This window comes from Solanum lycopersicum, chromosome 4 (genome assembly GCF_036512215.1).
Source record: "Solanum lycopersicum chromosome 4, SLM_r2.1".
Taxonomy (NCBI): Eukaryota; Viridiplantae; Streptophyta; class Magnoliopsida; order Solanales; family Solanaceae; genus Solanum; species Solanum lycopersicum.
The window spans coordinates 4,655,283-4,674,852 of NC_090803.1; the positions used below are offsets into that span (position 1 = coordinate 4,655,283).

A 19,570-nucleotide genomic window follows, 5' to 3' on the forward strand; every position below is an offset into this window, starting at 1 on the left:
ATGTATTATAGAGTGATTTTAACAAATTTCTTTTATACAAAATTAAATAATTGTATACAGATAGATATTGCCTCATAAGACTTTGTATATGTTACCTTGATATACAACCCACTATATACCTAACTTTAGTAATTGATATACAACTAATTGAATATACAATTAAGAACTGTTTTATAATGCTTTTGTATATATTACCTTAATATACAATCCACTATATATATAACTTTGTAAATTGTATATAAATTACACTACCTGATGTTCCCGATATTCTTCACATTTATCCAATTCTGATGAGGCAGATTCGATCTCCTCTGAATCAATGTTTATATCTTTTCTCTTACTTCCACCTTCAACAATCTTAATGCCGCTAGATTTCGCTTTGTTGATGACTTTATGAATTGTCATTGGGATTTTTTTTTCATGGATCTCAATTCTTCAATAGATTGTTTACCTTAAACTTGTTTATGTTTTGCCATAGACCCTACATTGACCCAAAATCCTGAGTTAATCCAATTGAAATGAAGGTGGATTATCAACAACATTAATATGCAATTACATACTTCTCGTAATCCTCATAGATGGAGAGAAATCATCCATTCTGATTTTGAAAAACTTGTAATATGATAAGTAATAAAAAAAATTTTAAAAAAAAGTATGAAAAAACTAACAATCATACTACATATATAATTGTTGTAGAAGGAATCAAGAAGAAAAATATTGAAAGCTATGAATTTGGCGGTTACCTGTGAAAAGTGGAAGAACACGAAGGTCAAAATTTTCCCAATGGAAATTCAAATTAGAAGGGAAGAGTAATTTTAGGAAAAGATATGGAATGAAATATGAAATATGAAACATAAATTTGATTTTGAATAAAATTATATAAAAATCTTTGGATGACTATTTTTATCATATATTCAAATAGGTAGTGGATCCCATTAATTATGGCCAAAAAAATTAAAATTATATTTACTGATCATAAATAAATTAAACTATACCACTATTAACTAATTACATAGGGATGTTTGTCATCCCATGTAATTTTCCCAAATTACTATTGTATAGATTTATTTTTTTAAAAAAGGAAATTTTCCCAAATATCTACTATAATAAACTTAATTATGTTTCATAATTATAGTTTGCATATTTACTTGTTGTAACTACAATTTAAGTTGTCTCAATTTGTACAATTTGAGGGTTAATATAATTTGCGTGTACGTTTGTATAATTGAGATACTTTTGCATACACTCAAAAATACAAAGTTATACAAACACAAACTGAACTTTATAGATTTATACAAACTATATTATACAAAATTTAAACAAATTTAGATTATACAAACGTGTGGATTATATAAACTCAAAATCCACATAATCATCACTGAATATTAATCGCAAATAATGATTAACTAAATTTATAATTATGATAACTTAATCATGTAATATTCACTTTAAAAATCACCAATATTTGTTATGGGAGGGATAAGATCCTTCTATTCTTAAGTTTGAATCACCAATATATGTCATAGGCCAATTGAAATAACCAATACATATTTAGTCAAGGAGGCTTTAGAATAAGGTAATTAGGTAATTAATAATTAATATCATTTTGGACCCAATCAACTTGGTGACTCACATCCAACACTTTTTGTCTAACAAAAAGCAACTTAATGGGCCATGGCTCAAATAATAGCCCACCAACTCATTTATTAAGGATGTTACACGCTAACCATAACAATCCATTATATATACAAAGGATACACTTGTTCGACCTAGCGATTTTGATCCACACAATACATCAAAGATATATAATTTCATAAAAAATTTATATTTATAGATATATGCATGTATTTGTATATCTAAAAATCCTAGTTATTACTGCGCGCACACACATATACACATAATTGACTACACATACCATTCAACCTCTTTTTTAAAAACGTAAACATCGTAAACATATATATATACGATTGACCACACACATATACTATCAACAATCAGATACTATATTTGTATAATTTTTTCAATTAAGATAACATATTATATGCCCGTAAACAAATATATTTTGAAATCAAGGAGCTAAAGATAAATAGAACCCACAAGGCATTGTCAATGTGAACAAACAAGTCTAGTAACAGTAGAGAGTGATTCGTGGATTTTACTACCAATTTTTTACTGAGTTGGCTAAAGAAAAAATTTCACCTATCCGATCATAATATATTATCATTATTGGTATACACTCGATGTATAACAAAATAGCATATTGATAGAAATAGAATATTAAATGAAAAATAGAAAGATATATATATTTTTCAAAAAAAAATAGAACTTTTCTTTGATGGAAGAAATAGTAAATGTTTAGTCAATAAAGCAAACTATATTTATTGCAAAATTGGTCCCCCATCATAGTCCATTCATGTTGGGGTGATTTTAATACATTGACCACAAAGTCTTTAATGAATACAATGCATAAAACATGAATAAGAATTGAGAGTTGCATGTGCTCAATTAAAATCAACTTTCCATTTTAGGCTATAGTTTTATTTGCTCATTTCCCATAATTTTCTTATACTTGGGTAATTTATCAAAAGTCACATCTCATTTTCTCACCAAGAAAGAAAAAATAAAAGAAGAGGAAATAGTGACTAACAACTTGTGTTGCTAAATAATAAAAATTGACGGATGATTTTATTTGACGATTAATTATTTTATAAAAAATAATAATAATGAGCTATATAACAACAGATGTCATAGATGTTAATTAGTTTTTTCTTTTAATTTTATTTGTTCACTATTTAAAAAAAAAAGATTCGCTTTTATATATCAAGAAAGAGATGATCATATGTAAGATTTGTCGATAACCTCAGACCAATCAATCGAATATTGATTAATACGTAATCGATCGAACACTACTTGAAAACGGCTCTTCTGCTTCGAAACGGACTGTTCCAAATGTTCCTGGAAACTCTTGCTCCCATTGGACCATTTGTATCTATATGACTCGATCTCTCTTTCTTTTGAAGCTCGTGCAAAGCGCTAACTATCTGAAGGCCTCGCACCGGCGCTAGTTGAACCTTCTTCGGTCTCTTTCAGCGGCGGGCTTACCTTTTTTATTAGTATTGAATTCATGTCATTGTCGCTCCTTCATTCACATTTTTTTCCACCAAGAACGTTTTCTAAAACTCTTTGACCCCCATCAGTAGATTGACTACGAGGCCGAAGAGTCTTACTACAGGGGTTACCACTCCTGCAAGACTGCTTTGGGTTCCAGAGTTGTTATAAGGGCGGGACGGCGAGAGGAGGAAGCTACTACTACCGGGCGAGATGTTAGCGGATAAGATCCAAAGAAGTCTATACCTGCAGATGAAAGAGGAGCTTCTACGTGAACATTTCTAACTTCACTCCTATTCCATTCCTTTCGACTCGCAATCACAATAGCCGTACAGTCGAATAGTTGAGTTAGACGGGGGATAACGGTCGAACTATCAAAGAGGTCCGCTACCAAAAAAAAGAAAGAGCTTCGCTCGGTTGGCCTTCCTACGCTGACGAATGCCTCTTTTCTCTTCTCTGAAGTCTACAACAAACAAGTGGGAGAGGCAGGATTCGAACCTACGTAGAAAAACTTCAACAGATTTACAGTCTGCCGCTTTTGACCACTCGGCCACTCTCCCCTTTTTCGCCCGAAGCATCGGACCAATGATCACCCATGACTTCTGTGGCACACTAGTGCCACAAAGGCCTTTGGTGGTCTTATTGGCGCATACCATCAAAAAAGGCAGAATTTACGCAATTTCTTTTCTTTTTAAAATCTCTTTCTTTTTTTTCCCCAACGACAAAGGAACTTACGGGAGGGATACAATGCTATTTGAGTCCTTGTTGTTAGTAAAATTGGTGAATTAAGCGAAGGTACGGAAAGAGAGGGATTCGAACCCTCGGTAAACAAAAGCCTACATATGGAGTTGCAACTCTCCATTACAAAACAAAGAATTCCGTTCTTACAAGTAAATACTCAAGACCCAAGTAGGCTTACAAATCAGATCATGATATGATCAAGTGCTTTCTGGGTCGTCTCAATCAATACGATTTATCTCAGATTAGATGGTCTAGATTAATGCCAAAAAAATGGCGAACTAGGGTTAATCAAAGTTGTATGGCTCAAAAAAGCACGAAAAAAATTAGCTCACTCGACTGAAAGGAGAGGGATGAGAGTAGTCTTTTTCCAATAGGCTGGCTGCCATCCATCTCACAAATGAACTGGCCCGTGAGGACTTTCAAAGTGGGTGTGTATGGCAGGAATTTGTTGATGAGTTGGAATTGACGCCCCGAGTCAAATGGAATAGAAAATACTTTCTATTTCAAGGTGGCATCTCGAAAGTGCCGACTACTCCTACTAGTAAGAAGCTGTTCCCGAGCCAGGTTCCCTGGATCCACGTGTTCCTAGCCGGGCCTAAATGGATGAATGAAGAAGCGCGCCCGGGTAGACTTCAAGAGCTCTTGCTCTGCCTATCCTCCTACTTCTTGGGGGGGAAATATATATATATATATATATATATATATATAACTATTATTTAGTTAGACTAGTGAACAATAGCTAAAGAAAGTGAAAGAAGTAGAATCAAGCCCTTTTTAGCATAAGACTCAGATAAATATAGGGTTACCATCCAGTTCTGAGATTAAGGAAAAGGCAGTGATTAGCGATTAGAGGAATATAACTATGGAACAGCGGATATGCGACATCGAATATATATCCTTTCAGTCAGGTATATCCTCTCAAGTAAGCTTTCCCTCTCGGCTTCGTTAACTAGACTTGAGAACATATTTTATCCTAATTAGTCTTAGTTATTTATCTACCAAAATACTTTTTCAAAACCTAATGCTCTTATGCATCAATTTATATGAGAAATAATGAATTTATACACTAAAACTGAAGTCCATGAACTCATATTCTCTTTATTAAACGTAGATATTTTATGTATATATTTTTTAAAATTGATATGATATTATCTAATGTCTGCAGATAGCCACGTTATAAAAATATTAAATAGTGCATTTGATAAGACGTTAGTCATACTTAAAAAATAAGTCACGAAACAAGTTATATGATTCAATGTTTTTAAAGAAAATGATAGATGTTAAAAACATGTTGGATTATTGTTTGTTAGTATTTTTCTTTTGTTATATATGAAATTGATATAATTGTTGATTTGCAAACTTATATGTTATTAAGAAATTTATATATTATTTTATAGAATAAGAAATTGACTGCTAAAACCTATGCATAAAATAATGAATAAGTTCTCCCATAATTTAATTCATTTTGTATTATTAATTAATATATTCTTAACCATATGATTTTTTAGAAAACCAAATCCAAATTAAGATAGCTTTAGCAAGTCTTCACTAATAATGACTCGTGAAGATATTCCAAATTTAATTGGTGTCAATGAGTCATCAGTCTTTGTATTATTCGAAACATTTTTTTTTAATTTTATAAAAAAATTGATCTGTCTGTATCAATATGGTTCTGGAAAAATCGACTTCCCATATGGTAGCATAAAAATCTTTCTTAAAAAAATAAAAACTTTCATAGTGTTTTTATTTTTATTCAAATTAAGAAATTTACTTTCCCCAAAACAATAAACTTTCACTTAACCAATCTAATTTGTTTTATAGGTAAAGTAAAAAAAAAATTGATTTTAGAGTTATTGACTAAAATTATTTTTTAATTATAACTTAAATCTAATATAAATTTTTATATTATCTAAACGAGCAAAAAAATCCTTATACTATACAAAAATAACAAATCTTTCAATCTATTTTTGTTAGGAAATTAATTGTATCAATAAAAAATAATTTCGTCATGTCTTGCCAGGACGAGAAGATCAATGTTTCCTAAAAAGAATAAGGAATGGATAGAAAATGAATCTATCATTCTAGGGATTTCAATTTTTTGTGTTGTTAGTTTATATGCTTACATCATCAATTAAATTGACTTGCAACAATACATATATTTTGAAATATTTATACGAAAGGTTCCAATATTAGAAAGATTATGAAAAAAATTATTCTAAAAGTACTACATCGATATTTAGGACGCATGTATTTTATATACAATACAATTCACATTTTATACAAAAATATTGAAATTTTAGTGAAATTATACAGGTGTTTAATTATGAAAATAAAATAAATAATTATTATTTTCGAAAAATTAAAGTTGGAGTAGTATTTGGCCATATTTTTGCAAGAATATTTAAAAATTTTGAATATATTTTGTCTAAATATGGTTTAAATCCTCAATTTGTAAAACAAAAAAAAATCACTTAACTTGACTAGCTTAACCATGTGTACATATATTCATTCAGATTGACAAATTTAATTTTTTGATGGTGGGGTGATTTTTTCTTTAAAAAAACGGAAGAATGTGAATCTTGCAACTTTTTGGATAGCTCAAATATATTTTTTGTTTACTTATATAACATATAAGAATGTACTTTACGTTTAGGTTATACTTCAGGGACAATTTTAATAAAAGTACTCTTATTTTTATTATAAAAAATACCAAAAAACTATTAGTTTGACACAAAGTAAATTTAAATTTAATTATTTGTTAGGTTATGACTTCAAAAGAGGATGGTAACTTGGATCGATATATCATATCTTTTGTTTTTTGTAGTGTAAAATTCTCACGACTCTTGTTTCGAGTACGTAGACTCAACGAAATCTTGTTAAAAGTTGTCATATCATTTTCATCCTTTTTACTCTATTTAATGTAATTGCGTGTTAGTTAAAATCATCTAGTGTCTTTATAATAAATAAAAATAAAAAAAAAATTGAGGATAAAGTAAAGAAAATTAGGGAATGGGATGAATTATGAAGTGATGAATCAAATACCCATAAAAAAAAAAGATAATCACTTAATTAATTTTTTTCTAATTTGTTAATATCTTAATTAATTTTCATAAAAGAAATATTTATTCTCTAGTTCAATTGATATTGAATTTTACTATTCATACTCAATAGATGATATATATCGAAAAAGGTTAAAATATGTTATTAAACTAGGAAATTTATGTTTACATCCAGCTAAAAAATGTTAAAAGTTATCTGAAAAATAATTTTGTAAAATTAAAATTACAAAAAAATGATATGAATAAGTCTTTTCTTCCTTAACAATATTAACATAAATAAATTAAATTTTTAATCCATGATATAAATAAATTTCTTTTAATTTTTTATTTATTTTTTTTAAAAAAAAGATAGGATATGGGGTCATTAAATAGAATCCCATGTGGTGATCTCGTGAACCTTTGTCAGCCAAACAGTGTGTATACACTTCCCAATGCAATTAGTTTAACACTCTCTGTCTTAAAATATTCGTCATGTTTTTACTTTACGAGAATCAATCTAATTAATATTTTTTTGATGAAAAAAACGGGAACACTAAACTTTGAAAATGATATTTTATTCGTAATACTATTTAATAATATATTATAAAAATATGTATGTCCTTATACAGATATTATAAATATTGCATAATTATAAAAAGTAACATATTCACCAACACATATATATATACTTTTAAAATAAACTATCAAATAGTATAGAAATAAAAGATTTTTCACAAAATTTAATATTGTAATTCTTTTTTTTTACTAAAGTTAAAATATTTTATCAATTTTTTGTTTGTGTGTGTTTTATTTGACTAGACTCTTATACTAAATTCTTATGCTTGTCGATGTTTAAGTAATCATGTTTTTAATGTTTTATTGTTAAATAATTATCTGGACTCGTCAAGAAATAGTGATCATATTTAAATTTTCAAATTATAATCAATAAATGTGAAATAAATATTAATATTTTCTTAAGGTAGTGTTAAGTCCGTATAAATTTATTGTATTTGATTTGTAAAAAGCTAAATGTGATAAGTATTCTAGAAACAAAGTAAGAGTATATATAAATGTAATTTAACTTACTTACAATAATATATAGATTAGTTGTTAATCTTTACTAAATCAGTAACATTTTTACTAAAATAAGACCTATTTAAACTAAACCACTTTTTGATAAACTTTTTTTTTAAAAAAATAAAATAAAATTGTATGCATGTTGAAGATTTCGTATATTTGTATAACTAATAAAGTTAGTGATAAGATTTGGGACTTTTTTGGTACATCTGTTGTAAATATGTATAAAATGCAATTTTTTTTTTTACATGGAAATAAATTCATTCATTGCACCTATCAATTTTATTTTATTTAAAAAAAAAATTAAAAAAAAAAAGACGCTTTGCACCCGAAACAACAAGATTCATTTTGAAAATATTTTTTTTAGAGGAAACAATTAGCACTAAAAAAATTTAAAAGCAAGAAATATATAACAATTTTGCATTTAAAATAGACTTATATTTTATCTACTAACTTCCCCTACAAAATCTCATTTCTCGATCTAACAAAACATATCGTATCAAAAAGATTTTGAAGATAAAAAAATAAAAAGTAGAAATATCAAGAAAGAGCTATGTTTGTGGGATGCCAAAACATTACAATTATCGAAGGGTAAAATTACTATATATTTCTCTACGCTTCGATTTAAAATATAATTTTCAAATACTATATAAAAAATTTTTTTTTACATAATAATAACATATTCAAAATGATTCTAAAGTGAAATTTGTGGAGAATAAATGTATGTAACCTCTATCTATATATTTTCGTTAATTAATTAACAAAATTTATGTTTTTGACATCTTAAATATTCATGTAATTAACTTAATAAATAAATAAAATTTTTTTAGCAAAATATATAAAAGAGGAAGGTCAAAGTGGTCCATTAATGGTCAAATCCCTGAATAATTCAGAATAGCCGTGAACATCGAGCCATTTACTTCTCCAGCTATTAGCAATATTTGCTATTTTTTAAATAATTAATTATTAATTAAATCCTTAATAATAATTTTAACTTTTTTTAATAATAAAATCTTATGATTATTAAATTGTTATTAACATTAAAAAATTCAAAATAACAACAATCTATAACTAGTCTATTCATTTTTATGAGTAGAAATTATCCACCATAATCAATTATTAGCAGCAATAACGATCATTCTCAATCACATAGTTCATCACCTTAATAACTATCACTGTTATTATTATTGATAATTATCAATATATAAAGTATCATTTATGTTATTAATTAATGATTATTATATATCAATTAATGTTACCATCTATTATAATTAATTACCAGTCACAATTTTCCATCTTCAACACCTTTACTAACTACTAATCAAATCAGCACCCACAGGCCACACCTACTACGTAACACTAACGTCAACAACCATATACTAAAAAAATTTAAATTATCTTATTGTTATATATACAATTATTATGCTATTAATTAACATGTAATTAAAATCAATAATTTAAATTAGAAAATTAGCACATATGATGCACCTGCAATCATGGTTGACTGGGAAATACTTTTTTTTTTTAGTTTCGAACCATCAACTTCAATTGTCAAGCTTACATCAAAAGCACACGAATCTTACAGAAAAATAAATAAATAAAAACAATGAACTTTATTTTTATTTTTATTATTTTTTACTTAATTAACATTCAATATTAGGATCAACTAGGGTATAGATTTGCACCCAAATAAATCACATTTAAAATATCAATGTGAGATGAATAAATATTTTTAGCGATAGAGAAATTATTTTCGATAAATTCGAATCAAAAGAAATGAAACCAACGAAATGTTCTTTTCAAATATCTCACTTAAAATGAGATTGTCTTGGGACAAATTGGAACAAAATACAAGAAATTTCATTTTTTTAAGCTCTAAAAAAACCAAAAAAAAAAAGAACACTTAATAATAATAATGTGAAATATCTCAACAACACACATCTTGAACAAATCTCACCAATCATATTCATGTGATAATGGAAAAATAATAATTATGAAACTACGCACATAGATTCAACATTACCAACATTAAAAAAAAAAAAAAACTTTTCTCCTTCAAAATTGAGGATAAAATCTGAACAAAATAATCTAAGACACAAAAATAAAAACAAACCATATATTATTTATTATAATTAGTAATAATAACAATATAAAATTCTTGTAAGTATGTTATATACATTTTTTTTCTCTTCCTTTCTCGGACGCTGGAAATAAAAAATATTGAAACATCATCAAGGTACTATCTCATAGAAAGCAAGAGAAAAAATATATATTTCTACAAAAAAAAAAAACCCAACAAGAATTGCGGGGAAATAATAAAGATCTCGAGTTTGAGTCCTGAATATGAAATCGTCTTTTACTTGAAGTAATACAAACCCTAATATGCGAATTATTTTTGCCAATTCAAATATCTTCTCGATAATCACGCCAACAAATAAGCATAGTAACACAACGCCTCATAATATAAAACTTTGCTCTTTGTTCTTTGACTAAATTAGCACATTTTCTTGTAAATGCACATCTTTTATGATGATTTTTGAGGAAATTTGAGGTTTGTTTTTTGGAGAGATTGCATTTGTCAATTGAATTGTCTAAAGCCATATGAAGAGATTAAATAGAGGAAAATTTGAGCAAAAAAAAGAAATGATGAGAGGGTTTAATGATCTATTTTTGGGATTTTTGTAATTTTTGATTATGAAGAAAAAATTGGAGTTTAAATTAATGGGGATTTTATTTTGAAGAAGAAGAAGAAGAAAATGAATTTTTGAGAGTTGGGAGTTTGGAAAGAGGCAACTAGGGTTAGTATTTATAACGGGGTTATTCTTTGAGGGTTGGTTCGGTTACAATATTTAGTTTATTAATAATTTTTTATTGATAAAAATACATATTGTAAATTTTTAATTTATGTTGATTAAAATAATAAATATTTATTTATTTTTAATTAAGAATTTCTATTCAAGCTTTCTAAGATACATAATCACCTTTTATTTGGGAGTCTTTTACTTTTATAGTAACTTTTTTTTTAATATAAATACAAATTTAGTATAAAAATTCAAATTATAATTGTAATTATTAAATATTTAATAGTGAAATCATAATTTTTATTTAAAATAAAAAAATATGAAAAAACAAGCTCCTAAAAAGAGGTTTGTAGATTATATATAAAAAACTAAAAAATAATTATAAATAACATAACTTTTTATTCAATAAAATTTAAATAAACTCCTTAATTCTATCTGGCTTCGCTTTAACGCGCATCAAATATTTTAAAAAAAGGTCATGAAAGGGGTGACCGACTATTGTTTTTCTCAGTTGGGGCCTTCATTGCATTGAGAGTACCAACATTTTAAATTTACCCTATTTTGTAAAAAAACAATTGAGAATTATTATATTATATAGTAATATGTTGATATAAAAACAAAAAATAAATGTGGGTTCCCAATGTATACGTCATGAATTTTAGTTAAATAAGGTAGAAAAAGAAATGGGTTGTAATTAATGTGATAATAACAGGCAAATCCCACTGATGAGCTAAGCCTACACTTCTCAGTCTGTCATTTTCTTATATAACACACAAGTAATTCAAAGTACAAACAAAAAACATAAAACACACCTTGGTTTTTGAATCGATAATTTATCAAAAATAATTTTTTTTAATTATTATATAAATTAAAAGTAAAATTTATGTACATTTTATTTTTTTTTATATATTACTATTTGTATTATTGATCTCGATAAACATGTTAGATTTATTAAAGGTAGAATTTTATATTGTATCGACTATGTATATGTATATACAGGGGAGGACCTAGAGTATGTCGAGGGGTTTACCTGAACCTTCTCAATAAAAAATTACGTTGTATATTTAATATGCTTTAAAAAAATTTATATTTATATATTGATTTTGAACCTCTTGATGAATATAAGATTAGAGATTGACTTAATAGTTTAGAGGTTTAAATTAATACTTTTTTATTTTTTCCGAACCCTCTTATAGAAAACCTAAATCAACCACTGTGTATATAGTTTGTATATTAATTTTTCATTACTTGTTTTTTGTGTTTCTATATGTATGATGTTGTTTGATTAAATTAAAAGTTAGAAAATAATACCAATGAATTACGTCCAAAATTAAATGGTTATATTAATTATTCCTATTATTATAAGATTGCATTTATAGTCATGCATCAGTTGGCATCAGTGATAAACTGATAAAGAAAATTAATTAAATGGTGCATTAATTAAGAAACTAACAGGTGAAAGGTGATGTATGCAGTACGTAATTAGGGCTAAAAAATTATTTAAATTAAAAATAAATATTATTCACTAAAAAGTAAATATTTTGATGATTCGTTTTAAGACTGTAATATGTTTCAACTTTACTTATTTTCCTTAAATTATACTTGACACAAAATTCTATTTTTTAGGACTACAACTACTAATGGACTGTTTTAACTATTTTTTTAAAAATAAGTCTTTTAATTTTTTAATGATAATAATTATTTTTTACTATAAGTTTTTTAATTATTTATTTACATAATAATTATAGTTGTTTTATGGTGCACTTTTTCTTCTCCTATTTAGATAGACATTTTTACATTCTATTTTGTTTGAGTATTCCATAAAATCACTGAAAGTGTGATAAATATATAAATAGACATTACAGTTTATAAAATAATTCAATTTTCAATTTTCATTTTTTAACCTTAAAAATTGAAATTTGAAATATTTAAAGATCTTTCATTTTTTTTTTCATAATAGCCATTACTGTTTTTATAAAAAAAATAAGTTTGATTTCATTTTTTTCCTTTAAAATTGAAATTAGAGGCATTTAAAAATCATCCATTTTATTCCATTACAATGTTTTTTAACAAAAGAACTTTTTTATTCTCTATTTAAAATAGATTTATTAAAATTTATGTTTTTTTAATTGTATTTTTAGAGCATATTTAAAAGGCTTTTTGAAAAATTAAAATTCCTTAATATTTGTAGTGCTGACATCTAACACTTTTTACTTCTCCTATTGTATATAGATAGATTTTTTTTAAAAAAATAGACAAACCCACATATTATACCCAGTAAAAAAATTACATTAAGAGCTGTAATATGAGCTCCTCCGGTTCTTCAAGAAAATATGTGGGTTCCTTCGATTCTTTAAAAGAATTAGAAAAATATTAATAATAAATTAAAAAATGTGATATGACACCGTAGTAGGAGAGAAATAAAAAAAAATCGTGTATTTTCTTGTGACAAGTATATTTTGAGAAAAATAGGCAAAGTTAGATGATATTGTAGGCCTAAAACAAACATAAGTGACATTTTTAGGTAATTTCCCAAACATAGGTAGTCATCTAGGAAAATTACTCATTATTATGACTTATAGTAATATTTACGTAGTTTACAAATATATAAATTTCATTTCAAAAAAATTTGAAAATTTCATACGCAAATGTCCGGTCAAAGCTAAATTTTTTGACTCTCGAAAAATAAAAAGTGTCATATAAAATGAATGGCTCTCAAAAAATAAAAAATGTCACATAAAATGAAACGAAAAAAGTACATGAATATCCATATTATAATCGATATCTATATGTCTCCTTGCTATTGCTAATGATATTTAATTATAGGAAAAAATATGTTTTGATATTTAGCTTTTGCTCTAACATAATATAAATATTTATATTTTCATCAATTAACTCAGTTATTATTTGTGTTGGATATGTGTATATTAAAAACAATTTTGTATGTTTTTAAATATACGTAAAGTTTTATTATTTTCAGTGTGTGTCAGAAAATTATTTAATATATAAATAAAATCAATTTTCTATCGATATATATAATATTTTAACACTCATTAGAATAAATAATCATCTATAGCGTAGTGGTAACGTTATGCTTGAAACAATACAATTCATATGTTTGATTCCAAGAGATCACATTTAAAAATAAATAAATTATGACTTACTTAAAAAACGTGAAATTTAGAAATAAATAAATAAATAAACATTGAGCTCAAAAATATATAGGACATGCGAGATCAAATCCCACCTAATTTCTGAATTATTTGGCTACGCCACTATCTTTTTTATCTAAGTAATATTACATTATAGAATTTTGATTAATTAACATGGTAGTTGGGGCATTCATATTTTACTGCTAGAGATAAAATTATTGAATTTATGAAAAACGAACAATTACAAAAGTATTTATTGAAGTATAAAATACAGTTCTAAATACATTATAATAAAAATAATTTTTAGCGATATTAAATATTGACATTAATAAAAAGTGCTAAAGTTTTATCGATATTAATTAAGAATTATTAGAATCAATATCGCTAAAGACTTTAAATACGTATACAATGAGTAAAAATTATAACTAAAAATTACATATTTGGCGATAATTAAAAAATTAAATATCACTACTAATTATTTTTGTTACTGTGACACTTTCTAGGCACCTATTTAAGAAGATTTTTGTTTACAAAAAATGCAGACTGAATATGAGCCACATAATCTATAAAATATGTATCTTCCACAATTTTCACAAAAAGAACCAAATAAAAAATGAAAACCAAGAAAAGCCAAAAAAAAAAAAAAACAGAAAAAAAACAAGTGCATATGGATTTAGTATTGGTGGGGATATATAATTAGTTGAGTGCTGTTTATTAATTAAAGGAAAATTATTTAAACTATTTTTAAATTTATACGACATCTAAAATAAATATCCTCCAAAAGATAATCTTGAGTCTGTTCTATTTGTTAGGAAAATACATTAAAATTGAATTTGATGTCCGATTAAATTTGATTTCGTGTTTGAAAGTTATGTTGAAAATAAAATCGCTCTCAAATAAATAAAATATTAAATTCATATAGATTCAAATTCGAGATCTCTTAATTAAGAATGATTAAACGTTTCACTATCATCCTCACCGGTCAAAACCACCCTTGTAAACTAACAAATATCAATTTTAAAAAAAATTGCATTTATAGTCCAAAATTGTAATTTTTATGTCCTAATTAAACCAAGTTAAGCTACTAGTGGATTTAGTATACAAATTTTATAAATCCAGCCTATAAATTTAGAATTGTACTTGTTATATTTTTAATATTATAATCCGAACATATTTACTATTTATTATAATTTTAATTAAGGGATAAATTTTAAGAATCACATAGTTTTAATATGAAATTAAAATCTATTCCTCCTTAGTTTGTAATTATATTAATCCGTTAAAAAATAATACAAACTGGATACATTAATATGTAATTCGGATACATTAAAGGATATATCGAACGCATTACAACACAAACCAAATACATAATATGTAGCTCAAATACATTAAAAATGAACTAGCTCGAAAACATTATAAAATAAACCGAATACATGATATATAGCTCGAATACATTAAAGAAATAAGAGATTTTAAAAATAAAAAAATATATTAAAAATAAAGTTCAGATATATTTCGGTAATTTTTCCTTTAATAAATTGTTACACATAAATTTATATTGCGAGCCAAAAGTGTTGCGTCTAAATCAACCTAGTAACATAATATTGCATTTAATTTCCCTTCTCCTCCACTCTCATTAGCTTTTTTGTCGATAGCTTAATCAATAGTTAAAATAGAATGAATAGAAAAAAAATATAAAGTACGCTAAAGAACTTTAACTTTGAACTCAATTCAACCATACAAGTAAGCTCGTTAAGGTACCACCCATTAATTATCAATAATGAAAAATCAACATTGATTACATATGATCTTCATAATAAATATTAAAAATTAAATCATTTATAAAACCAAAAAAATATAAAGTCAATTTATATTTATTCTTTCCCATGCGTAGCTGGTCAACAATCAACATCCATATTAGATTCCTAGTGCATATGCTAGATAAGATTTGTTTCTAATTGCTTTCAAAAATTGTTAACCATCAAATTCATGCAGATGGACATATTTACTCTTGCCATTTGTGAGTTCACATAAATTTAAAATTACTTTTAATTATTATTCTTATATAAAGCATTAACTTAACATTGTAAAAATTCGTAAATTTTAAATTCTAAACTCATTATCTGAATGCATATTTAAAATTCTAAGCTAGTTGATAAGAACAATCAAGAAGGTCATTTGGAAAGAGTCTTTATCTCTACGAGATAATAATATGGTCGACATACATTCCATTTCTACTATATCTTAATTGTGACTTGTGAGGTTTCACTATTATTGTTATTGATCGATAATAACGACCACTTTTGTGTGTATATATAGTTGCATAATAGTTATGATAATAGCGTTAATATATATTAATAATTTAAAAAATATCATCAAAGTGGTGTAGCATATGATGTTGTTCCTTTCTTAATTGAATTTTTTTATTTCAAATTTGAGTATGAAAAATATTTTTGATATTCGATATAAATTTAAATTAATCAAAATCTAATATGAATATGGAACGTCCGACGAAAAACAGATAGAAAAATTCCAAAATAAAAAGGGATAAGTAGGGCTTATCTTTACTCTTTTATGATCCATCCAACCCTAATAGAGGCCCACCAATGACTTATCAAATGCACTATTTTTTGGGGCACTTTAAAGCACTTTTATGTTTACGTGGCTACTCATGATTGGATATAATATTTTAAATATAAAAAAAATTGCATGTGTAAGAATTTATCATTAATGGATTAAATCATTTTCTAAAAGGGTGTATCAAATTCATTTGTATTAATTATTATAATGTTATACTATTTCTTATATCATCACTAGAGATTAATATGTTATAAAACTTCACTTATTATTTCATTTATTAAAGATTACCAATCAATTTCAATTAACTTGATCTGGATTTGTCTTTTTATTAATTTTTATAGAAACCTAGATTTATGTTTATATGCTTTTTTCTAGAGTTGTGTATCGGCCAGTTCGGTTCGGTTTTAAAGTTTATCGGGTTGGCTTATTGGTTATCGGTTTGTAGAGATGCTAAACTGTTATAGAACCATTAAGATATTGATTTATCGGTTATTGGTTTATCGGTTTTTGGTCATTATCGGTTCGGTTAACGGTTTAACCGTTAAGATTTGACACAAACGAAAAAACATTGAAAATCACTTAGAAACAAGGTGACTAACCAAATAAACCATGCACTTGAGTTCACAAGTTACATCTTGCTAAAAAACAAACACTTTTACATTGTAGAATAATCAAGTATTTGAGACAACCATAAATAAAAGTAGGAAATTAAACTCTAAGTCGAAAACTTTATATACAAAATGGTATAAATATTATTATTTAATTTACTATCGGATTATCGGTTAACCCATTCAGAAAAAACTTTAAACCGTTAAGAACCGATTTACCCGATAACAAAAAAAATGAAAACCGTCATCAAAACCACTAAACCAATAACCCAATAATTTAAACCAATAACTTTTTTATCGGTTCGGCTTATCGGTTTCGATTCGGTTTTGAACCGCCCTACTTTTTTTCCCCCTATTCCAGTAAAAAACTATTGATGATTTTGTTGGGAAAAAAATTGGAAAAATAAAAAAAGAAAATTATAAATAGAAATAATTTGTCTTTGACTAGCAAATTAAATATGTCCTTTTTATGATAATATATAAAAATGCATATTATAATTAAATAAATAAACTTATACATTACGTTAATAAGTTTTAACCCATAAAAATATTGCATGTCCGTTGCAGTGAAACTCTATCTCTCCTATTCTAAAAAATAATAATTTTACCATTTAATTTTCGGATCAACAAAGATTTTTTTTTGAAAAAGTTATTTGAATTGATATCTTTTAATAAATAATTATTAATTTTAGCGATACTTTTTATTTATTATCATTTATAACAACACTTGTTAAATATGCAATATATATTAAAAATGAATTATGTATGCAATAAATATGTATTATAATTATTTTTAAAAATATATTATGCTTGTTTTGTAAGAAATTGACACATTGTATTATAAGTGTATTAAAATGAGTGATAAATATATTAATCATCAATAAAACTTGTATTATATGTGAATAATAAATTGTTCTTTGTAATATGTATTAAGACTTTATCAAAAGTAATCAAGTGCAAAAAATATTATTGCTATGAATGATAATTATTTTCTTAATATATTATATTTACGTAAATTTTCAATTTTATTTTATTTTGTAAAAATCGACTCTCTAGCTCTGCTCTAATTGTACTACAAAGTTCTACATTAAAAACCTTCTAATATTTTTTTATATTTTAATAATTTCTTAAAAAAATTCTGACATCGTCACTAATAATATGATCCTTATACAAGCCATAATAGGCAAATATCTCCTCCAATTATGAACTTAATATCATTGTATTAAACAAGCGCTAAGATCAAGGAGAAATCACTATAAATAAAAGTCTAATTAATTAGTTTATTAATTAATAATTATGGAATCAGATTGCATGCTGACAACAAACAATAAAACCAGCCCAATGATTTTGTGTCTTTCTTTGTCTATTAACTCAATGATTAATTTTTGTGTCATAAATTGTTTGATTAATCAAATTAACTTTGACCATATCTAAATTAATTCTAGTTGCTTATTTTAATTTGTTGTTAATCTACTGTGATAATTAAGTGAATTTTAGAAGATGGTATATAGTCACATGGAAGCATGTGTCAATTGTTACCCACTCTTAATTGTTAATTGTTATGTACATAATAAAAAGAGTAACAACTTAAATTCTTAGTAAGGTGCTTATTGAGTGGCTTGGTTTAAATTTTACATGTAATGATTTGATATATTGGTTATAGATCCTTATAAATGCTAAATTATCATCAAAATAATAAGATGGTTGATTTATTTGATTTGATTCAGTTTAAAGATTATTCTTCGATTATAAAGTATAATATTTTATTTAAACTATATCTAAATTTGATAATGACTAGTAGCAAATAATAAAAGAGAGGATGTGTACCGTGTTTGTTCAAGTTATTAAAATCTAACTTATTTTGATTTTTTGAGATAGACTTCTTATTAAAGGTGTTTTGAAAAATTACTTTGGAAAAACAATAATTCTAAAAAAATTTATCGTCAAACATGATTGTCGAAAAAAAATAATACTGTTCAAACTCTTAAAAAATATCAACAAATGCATGTTGGAGTAGTATATTTTCTAAAAGAAATTCAACGCGAATGCATGCAACATCAATAATAAAGAGTCTAAGCAACAAAAAAGGTAAAATATTTAAACTAAATTCTTTTTCTCCTACTAATAAGTTTTTTTTTGTATAAACTCTTTTTTTTTTAAGAAAAAAATCTTTCATTTTTTTTAATATATATCTTTTTGTTCATTTAATGACTTGATGACCCATTGGCCAACATAAAGTATGTACATACTTTGTTTTTGTTTTATGTTATTTGCAGTCTGAATCTGATACTAAAAACACAGACCTTTTTTAAAAAAATTATTTTCTTGGCAGGCACCTTGCCTTAAACTACTACCACTCAACCTAGTCGTTTTAATTTACGTGTTCATATTTTTTTTAAAAAAAAATAAAAATCTATATCAACATAAATATTATTTGGATAAATGATTAAATTTACTTCCTAAAT

General features: G+C 25.5%; 1 long non-coding RNA gene and 1 other non-coding gene across 2 annotated transcripts; both read right to left on the minus strand.

The window, feature by feature from the left end:
• Positions 1-119: 119 nt before the first annotated feature.
• On the minus strand, positions 120-871 carry LOC138347857 (uncharacterized). The gene is made up of 2 exons (XR_011220413.1): positions 744-871; positions 120-481 (listed from the first exon to the last, which is right to left on the minus strand). It is a non-coding gene; the product is annotated as an uncharacterized lncRNA (long non-coding RNA).
• A 2,714-nt stretch (positions 872-3,585) lies between these two features.
• Positions 3,586-3,668, minus strand: TRNAY-GUA (transfer RNA tyrosine (anticodon GUA)). The gene has a single exon. It is a non-coding gene; the product is annotated as a tRNA-Tyr (tRNA).
• Between the last annotated feature and the right edge of the window lie 15,902 nt (positions 3,669-19,570).